The sequence below is a fragment of the Quercus robur genome, chromosome 4 (genome assembly GCF_932294415.1).
Source record: "Quercus robur chromosome 4, dhQueRobu3.1, whole genome shotgun sequence".
In the NCBI taxonomy this organism is placed as follows: domain Eukaryota; kingdom Viridiplantae; phylum Streptophyta; class Magnoliopsida; order Fagales; family Fagaceae; genus Quercus; species Quercus robur.
In genome coordinates, this window is record NC_065537.1 from 21,868,793 (window position 1) to 21,878,620 (window position 9,828).

Sequence of the window (9,828 nt, forward strand, 5' to 3'; positions counted from 1 at the left end):
GAGACAGGGGTGTTGTCAAAATTTAATGCTGCCAAAATCGGGATGCTGAAGCGTCAGGGGCATGCCCCAAAACACGCATAGGTACGGGCTTATGACGTCAAAATCCACCTTCTCTCCTGAGGAGTCAAAAAGTAGGATTTTGAGGGGCTATTGTGGGGGCCGTTCGATCAATAGGCCCATTAAAGTCAGGATTGTTGGGCCTGTGGCCCATTCGAGGATGCATATCCGTCCGAAGAGGTCAAGTCCAGTCATAAGGTAATTACTGAAGGGGGTGGTAGTCAATATCACGGGGGTGAGGTGCTGTATTCGTCCGAGGACGCCATACTCCTCGGCACTTTGCGTCCGAGGACGAACAGGGCACAGTCTTGTGGCAACCGGGCCTCAGAATTATGTCACCAATGCGGACAGGATCACAGACCAAGGGTAAAAGGGAAAAGATAAACAAATATCTATAACCACAGCTGCCTCCGCATTAATGACTTCTCAACCAACTCTCTGGCCGCATTAATGTGGAGGTGATACCTGAACAGTAAGGAGGCAGCCTTACAGCTGCCCATAGGAAGTTCCAGGAGGTGCTGGATGGGACAGAAAGAAATCTTCCGAACCCAATCTACACGTGTGCAGTGAGGATGGAAGGCAAAGGGTGGTATATAAATTGAAAGAAGAACATACAAGAGGGGGATCGAAACAGAAAAAGGAAAAAAAAAAGAAAAACACAGACAAAAGAAGAAGGGCAAAAAGAGAGAAAAAGAATTGTACCGATTACCAAAGGGAACGATCGTTGTACCAACTTAAGACTTTCTATATACGTGGGAGTAAAACCTTTGATTATACAAAAGTTAACCCAGTTCTTTACACCCACGCTCTACAAATCATATTGTTTGGACCTTTTTACGTACGAACCCAACACTGTTACGGGTCGTTACGAATCGATTCCTTACAACACTTATTTTATGGTGTTCAAAATAGAGCTAATAATTAACAATAAGGAAAATTTATTTTCTTTCCTTTTAAAGATGTGGCAACTAATGACTTTTTAGAAATTTTTTTTAAAAAGTTATTACATAAGGTGAAGGAATATATATTCAGTACTTTTGATAAGGAATAATTATTCCTCATTTTGAAGAATAGCTATTCATAAGGAATAACTATTCATTGTAATAAAAATATAGTCAAACAATCGAATAATTATGCCATAAAAATATCTATTACATTACAGTGTTTATTATAGTCTACCAAACGTGTCCTTAGTATTTTTAAGTGTTTCTCGCAAAAACATCAAGAGTTCAAATTCACCCATCTTTATTGTTATAACTATCAAAATAAATATTTCTAAAAAAAAAAAAAACTATCAAAATAAATAAATAAATATACAATGTTCTTTTTAGAATAGCATATCTAGTTTTTTGTTAGAAGTAGTGCACATAAAAGCTAAATAAAATGACACTTTACCCCAAATTTGAAGATTAAAAAAAAAAAAAAAAATTGCTTTCCCCCTGACATTCAATTGAAAAAACTTTGTTAAATTAATATTTAAAAAGCTGTGTACTAAAATATACTTTGTTTAAGAGTAGGTTTACAAAATAATCATCTATTTCAAAATTAAAATTCTTTTTTTTTTAATTTTTAATTAAAGTGTATTTTAAAATATTAGTATAAATTTTGCTTAATTTTTTTTAGTAGGTTGTGGAGAGATTTACCATTGCAAGTGTTATGGTGCTTGATAAATTTTGCATTTTTATTCTAAATTTATAAGTTATTTTTTATTAATCATGGTTAAACTTTTGTAAAAATATTTAAATAGAAATTTAGAATATTTCATTACTCATATAAACAGAATGGAGTAGAGTATTAATTTCTTCATATTTTAAGAAAGGGGGAGTTTTTTTTTTTTTTTTTTTTTTTAAAGGTTTGGGGTGAAATGTCATTTCTCTAGAGGAATGTAATTACCCCAACAAAATAAGCTGATTGATATTTTTGCTAAAAGTACTATAGCAAAAAAGAAAAAAGAAAAAAAGAGAGTAGAACCCTTTAAATATCATTTTTGAAATAGGTTTTCAATTTTTTTTTTTTTTTATAGGTTTTACTTTCTCCATTGGATAGAGCTGACGATTCCTCTCAAGGCTTACGCTCCTTTTATCCTTCGCCTTGAATCTTGATCACCTGTCCTTATTATTAGGTAGTGGGCTTTCACAATACCTTCTCTCCTTTGAAGTTTTGGATTAAATGATTCAATTATCACTCATTTATTTTTGCCGATCGTTAAGAGGCTTTTACTTTTGACAACAGACTAGTAAGCATAAGGCCCAAAAAGTCAATCCAAAGCCTACTTCTACCTCACTATCTATAAAGTTGAGAACCTAAAATAACGGTTAAGTTCGGCCTGCAAAATTAACCTCCAGGGCCCACTGATTTTCCTAATAGAAAAAGTTCCAAAATTTAGCCCAAGAACTCATCAATGGGACAAAGCCCATGAAGTGCCCATGAATATAGCCCTTGAATTGGTTTAGTCTAAATAAATAGGCCTTATTATTAACTGGGACAACAATCAAGTAGGATAGGCCCACAAGTGTTATATAAAAATACCCATGGGCTTTTATTATGTGGCTGGTCCATAAGGCATGAGAAAAAGGTTAGGTCAATAATAGAAACTACACTTAGGGATGACCATACCCATTAGGTAATGGATATCCAACCCTACCCGATCCAATTATTCTGGGTAATACCCAGATCTTAATGGGTAGAAGGTAATTGGGTAGGGTTTGGATATTATCCAAATATTTTGGGTAGGGTTTGGATATTATCCATTTACCCATTATTACCCATTTAACTAATTAGATCTAACTCAAACCAAACTCAACCAAATTATTATGGGTAAACCTCAACTCACCCAATTAACCAATAATCAAAATTACCAAATTGCCCCTAAAACTTGAAAATGACCAAATTATTCATAAAATCCTCTAAAATTGCCGAAATGCACTCCAAACCTAAAAAATGACCAAAATATCCCTGAAACATAAAAAAAATGACCAAAACACCCCCAAAACCTAAAATATGACCAAAATACCCCCGAAAACTAAAAATTACCAAAATACCCCATAAACCTAAAAAATGACCAAAAGACCACTGAAACCTAAAAATTACCAAAATACCCTCTAAACCTAAAAAATGACCGAAATACCCTCAAAATATAAAAAATTACCGAAATACTCTCTAAACCTAAAAAATGACCGAAATACCTCCGAAACTTAAAAATTAGCAAAAAACCCCCGAAACATTAAAAAAAATGATTGAAACACCCATGAAACCTAAAAATGACCAAAATACCCCCGAAACTAAAAATTACCAAAATAACCCCTAAACCTAAAAAATGACTGAAAGGCCACTGAAACCTAAAAAATGACCAAAATACCCCCCGAAATGAGAAGCTTCAACCAATATAATTTGGTCCTTTCAATTATAACCGGTTACTTTTTTGTTATTTATAATGAGAAGCTTCAACCAATATAATTTATTGCTTTTTAATTTATATGTGGCAGAAATTTAAGAGATCTTTTTTCCTAACGTGGCAGCACCTCCTTTAGGCTGTGTTTGGTTGGGAGGATTATAGGGAGGATGGAAAACTTTGGATGGAAAATGGGATGGAAAACAGTGTTTTCCACTGTTTGGGAAGCAAAGGAAAACTGGGACGGATGGAAAATGGGATGGATTATTTTTCACCCGGACCCACAATTATTTTCCTCCCAAATCGGGAGGAAAACTGTGGAGAGAAAACGTTCTCACTGTGCAATTACTGGACTGCCCTCTCCCAACGTCTACAAATTCATCAACAGCACACCCATATTCATCAACAGCACACCCATATCAAACCCAGAAAATCAACAGCACACCCATATTCATCAAACCCATATAAAAATTCATCAAACCCATATACAAATTCATATAAATAATCAATCCGAAATTGAAAAAGAAGAAGAAAGAAAGAAGAAGATGCTGAAGAAAATGCCAAAATCACCATTTTCTCCACCCAAAATTTTTTCTACACTATTGGTCCCTTATTTTGGTATTAATAGGTTATGATGTGTAAAATAATTTTTGTAATTTTTTTTATTAAAAAATGACACATCATTAAAAAAATTACAAGTCATTTTTTTCGTTAGTCACATAAGTAATACCATTAATAGTAGTTAATAGAAGGATTAATATTACTCATTTTTAAAACTTGAGGGATTAATAGCATTCATTTGAAATTTAAGGGACCAATTGTACTTACAAGGTAAACTTTAAAGACCAATAATGTAGTTTCGCCTAATAAAACTTTAGTACTCACACAATCACGTAACATACTTGAAACCTCATTTTGATAATTTAATTGTCAAAATAGGGAGGTGGCATTCAAATTTTGGATGTTTTCGAAACTTCAAGAGATGCCAAACATTTGATCTACAAGACTCTTGGCTCCTTCTTGAAGCCTCTTAGTTCTCATATATCTTGGAACATAGGTTCATTCGATAAGTATATAAAATGCATCTGTGAGTTCTAGAATACATAAATAGGGATACTCATTTCTCCTTCAACTCATTATTTTCTATTTTCCTTGTTCTCTTAAAGCTAATGTCTAACTTTTCTTAAGCTGTGAGAGCTCTATCTAGCATTTTTTTTTTTTTGTCACATTGGTTGCATGATTGAAAAAGACACCATTAGCCTTCCTCATCCCTTGTGTGGATGCAAGTAGTGGATTTGACTCCCCAAACTTAATTCAGGGCCATTAAAAAAAGTTTATTAATTTGTAATGTGTGAAGCATAAAAGACTTCAAACACTAACCATTTTATTTACGAGTGTCATATGAGCACGCGTTAATGAATAATAAATTTTCAATATTTAATTATAGTGCATATTTTCTTTTTAAATGCCAATAATTCTTTTTTCAAAAACAAAAAAAGGGTCAAAAATTCATTGGCTTGCACGCCCAAATTAATTGCGGTTGTTTTTGTTTTTATTTTTATTTTTTATTTTAACTTTATTTTTTAGAAAATGATAAAAAGCCTATTTAATTGAACATTAAAAAAAAAAAAAAAAAAAGAGTAAAAGAAAAAGGAGGAGTAGAGAGTACCCTAGAAAGTAGAAACGGCCGGTAAATTTTAGGAAGGCGGCCACCCAAACGGAGCTGCCAAAAAAGCATCGATATTTCATATTGATGGGTGAATTCTCTCCTCCATTACCTTAGCAAAATTAAGGTAATTTTTCATTATAAGTAGTCTGTATGTATTAAGCTGTGCTCATAAATTTTAACACAGTCCAGTGCTTTTGGGTCCTAAATTTGCCTTTTCATGATTGTACTTTTTCATTTTTTTTCAGCTACAATTATGGGTACCTGAGAATTCAAGATTACGCCAAAAAATCTCATTGCAGAGATTATTTTTTATCATAATGGGTTCTTTTTATTGTTTATGTTTCTGATTCTGTTAACAGTATATGAGGGTTTTGATTTGATATGCATTTATTTATCATGCAATTTATGCTCACTAGTTTTGACTTAACCAGTTTTCCATACCCCCTATTTGTTGTTATTCTTCTCTGGTGCACTCAACTTTCACTCTTGGAGCTTCTATTAGAGAGCATTAATGTCTTTGATGTGCTGTTATTATTGGGCTGGAGCTAAGTAGATGTTTTGGTCTATGGTTTGGCTTTTGAAATAAGTCCAATCTTGTATTTTCTACAGCAGCTTATTAGTTCTTTGTTTCCTTTTTTATTTATTATATAATTTTTTTAAAGTGATGCTAAAGATACTACAAATTTGACTTTAACTTATAAATTCTAATGCTGTTGAAGTTAACAATCATGTTCATTGCAGTTTTATAGTAAACTTGGTAGTAATTCTAGCATTACCTTTTAAAATATTTGTTGGAAACTAATTGGTTGAAGCATGTCTAGATCAAGGTGTTTTCCTGATCTTTATGCAGTTATGCTTACCTTCAATGTTCACCATGCCATAAAGAAGTAAAACTTCGTGTTTATTTTTGTCAGGCATTCTCTTGCTAATCTCTAGTTATCTGCAAAGAATTCTTACTTTCTTAGATGGTGAACTAAACCAACCTCACCATCCTCCCGTTTCTGTAGAAGAAGGAATTGCAATTTGAGCTAGAGCTCATGCGGTAGTGTGGGGGAAATTGTATATCTTTGTATATTAGGGGAATAAAACTTTGTTGCAATGGAAATTATCTTATAAAGGTAATTTTGGTGTATATTTTTCTAATTTTTATATGTATTCTTATGTCATGTTTACTTTGCTCCTTACTGAGGAATTATGGAAAAATACCATTGATATTATGTATATGGTTGCAATTGTGAAAAAAGGTTTTATTTCTCGTCAAAAACCCAATCTTTAGCTCTGAGACAAGTAGTGTCTCTCAAGTTCTGAAATGACTTTCTGGAAAGGTTACTAGTTGATGCATCATACTCTGGTTTCTTTATGATGAAATGATTGGTCATTGTCATTTAAAATTTTGCTGGGTTTAACTTTTGATTCTCTTTTGAAGTGTTATCAGTTAATAGGAAATTAATCTCAAGACTTTAGCTGACTTGTTGCAACAATGTGATTTCAGGCAGATCATATTTCATCATTTTCTATCCTGGCCTTTTATTCTCTCTCTCCTATAGGATGGATTAATCTGTGAACTAACCAAATTTCATCTATTGTGTTGAGAATTAAGAACTATATGATTGCTTACTTATTGAAAAAAAAGCTATACGATTGCTTAAATGTCTCATCTTTTTGGTTCCATTGCCCATTTTAAAGTATATCAAGTCTAGTTAAGATGCTTTTTAGACTCCAAATCTCCACAGGTTTCAGTGATACTCCTATATGTTTTGATTTCCATTATTTCCATAGCAGAAAATACCTTCTCCTAGCTTCTTAATCTTAAGTAATTTTTATGTGATGAAAATGTGGGGCCTTACTTGAAAATTTGATGTCTTATTCATTCTATATTTGACTAAATATGAAGCATTAAGCAATTCTCGTGCTGCATTATTTATTGCTGTTGGTTATATCCAAATTTTCACATTCATTATGAATCCTAATTTCCAGGATTGATAACTGGAGCACTGGATGTACTTATCTCCTATTGGACCTAGATGTAAAGTTGGTTTTTAGTAACTAATATCTATTGTGTGGAGCCATGTGCTTGATACTTTTTATTTTTTATTTTTCATCTAGGATTTAATTTCTATGTGGCGAAAGGAAAACAGAATACAAATTCAGGTCTCCAAGTTATGTTCTGTATATGTAAGTAAAAATTATGGTGCTACTTTTCTGTTAGCCTTACTTTTGCTTTTATATCATCATGCGAATGGCAGACCATGAGGAAACAAAGTGGCAGATCGTTGTCTCATGACTGCCCAGCTTACTGCTGCAGGTGGTTATGTGGCTGTATATGATGTTTGCCTTACTCATCTGAGTGTCTTCCTTGCTAGATCTTTATCCATTTCAGTTATTGTAAATTGGAGAAATTGGATAAAATTGTTTTTACTTGTACCATAACCTTAAAAATTCGTTAGATTATATTTATATGTATATAGGATATGATATTGGATGCAATGTCAGTATGGAAATAAGATGTGGGGTTTATGAGATTAGGTTTAGCATCATTGTATGCGGTAAAAACTGCATTATGAGTTTTTTGTTGTATTGATAGTTGCTAATGATGAATATAGATAACTGACTCATCATAAGAATTGAGTTGGAATGTGATCTGCCCCTGTTGTTTTTGTAAGGAATGTAGACTATGCAGTCAATTCAAGATGACCAATTTTCAAGAACGAAGAAGGAAACAGAAATTTATGGGAACTGAAAATCAAATTCAAATCAGCCGTAACAGTTGTCTGGATAGATAGGATAACAATTATCCTTCCTAAATGCTAAGCTAAATTCAAATAACAATAGACGATAAAAGATAACAATTAACCAATCTCCTAGCTAAAAGGGCCCTCCACTCGGATGCCTCAGCAGTAAGGGAGAGTGTCTGGACTAACTATAAACCTAGAAGTCTATGGTTTGACTCCTAATTGATGCATTTTGTGATTTACCTAATTTATCATATTCTACTTTATTCTTCCTCCTTTTCTCTCCATCCAAACGGACCACTAGACTTTTGGTCTATCAACCGGTGGTAGTAATTCTGTCCTGGGACACATCAGAATGCTTCACGTTCGTCTCTTTATGAGCACTCACAGATGGTACCACAATCGCAACTAAAAGTCATAATATCCTGCTCCAATAATGCCCCACTGTACTAAGTACTAACCCACGTTTGTGTCCCTTGGATATGATTATCTGTAGAGCGAAAGGGACATGTGGTTGTAATATTTCCTCAGTCATACAAAGATCTTTCTCTCTCCTCTTCTGTGCTGCACGCTGGTTTTCATCTAGATAGGATGAAATATATTTGATTTTTTTTTTTTTTACTCTAAACGGATTTAAAAATATTCATTGTGAAAAAAAAAACATTAGACATATAACGGTAGTTTCAATTTTCAAACCGGCAACTGCCCCTAAAACCTATTTTCTTCATATTAAGAATAAGATTTTTTCAGGAAAAATTCATAGCAGCGGTTAGCAAAAGTGCCAATATAGCCCAATCACCAAAAAATAAATAAATAAATTTGTCACTTGAAAGGTGGTTCTACTAATCGCTAGCATAGTCCAATTGGCTCCATACCAACGTTTTTGGGTGCTGTAGCATAGCCAACATTTATAACGCTGGTATAGTTCAAATTTTTTATGGCAATTAGCAGGAATACGACATTATTTTACTCCCAAAATATTATATAATTACTCTTCGTATAACAATGCCAGATATAATAATGCTAAGAAATCATATATAGTTTTGACTTTTGAAACAAAATAGTACGGACAATGCACTTATTAGAGCATCCACAACAGTGGAGCTAAAAATTTAGCTATTTAGCTCTACCAAAAGTTGTTTTATCTATTTTACCTACACATATGCTACAGTAGTAATTCAATTTTAGCTTTTAACACAATAAAATAATATAAACATCACAATAAAATAATATATCTACTACAATAAAATAATCCATCTCACTACAATAAAATAATATATTCACTACATACAACCATCACAACCACAACCACAACCACAACCACCACCACCACCACCACAGCCCACAACAAAGAAAGAAAAAAAAAAAATTCAACCAAGCCCACACCCACCACCACGAAACCCACCCGAGCCACCACCACGAATACACTGATCTACCCACAAACCCACCCACAGCCCAGCCACCCATCGACGCCAATCTACCCACACAACCACAACCACCGACGCCGATCTACTTCATTCCTTACTAGGTAATATATCCACTGATGTTGATGAACCCAGCCACCCACTGACGCCAATCTACCCACACAATCACAACCACCACCACACCACAGCCCACAACAGGAAAAAAAAAAAAAAGTTAGGGTGAAATGGGTTGGCAGTGTGGATCGGCGGCGTGGGTTTGCAGCATAGATCGGCGGCGTGGGTTTGCAGCGTGGATCGGCGGCATGGGTTTGCGGCGTGTTGGTGGCATGGGTTAGCAGCGTGGGGGTGGGCTGGCAGCGGTGCAGCAGATCGGCGAAGCAGAGAATAGATGAGGGAGAGAAAAAAAAAATGAAGGAAAAAGGAAGAAAGAAGAGAAGCTGGAGAGAGAAAAAGAAAGAAAGAGAAAATATTTTTTAAATGAAAGAGGAGAGAGAAATTTAATAAAATAAATATATATATATATATATATATATATATATATATATTTTAGCTTTC

The 9,828-nt window shown here is 33.9% G+C and overlaps 1 long non-coding RNA gene across 1 annotated transcript; it reads left to right on the forward strand.

Moving 5' to 3' along the window:
* The first annotated feature begins 5,084 nt into the window (after window positions 1-5,084).
* Window positions 5,085-7,468, forward strand: LOC126720868 (uncharacterized). Its single transcript, XR_007653714.1, has 2 exons — window positions 5,085-5,241; window positions 5,363-7,468. It is a non-coding gene; the product is annotated as an uncharacterized LOC126720868 (long non-coding RNA).
* The last annotated feature ends 2,360 nt before the right edge of the window (window positions 7,469-9,828 follow it).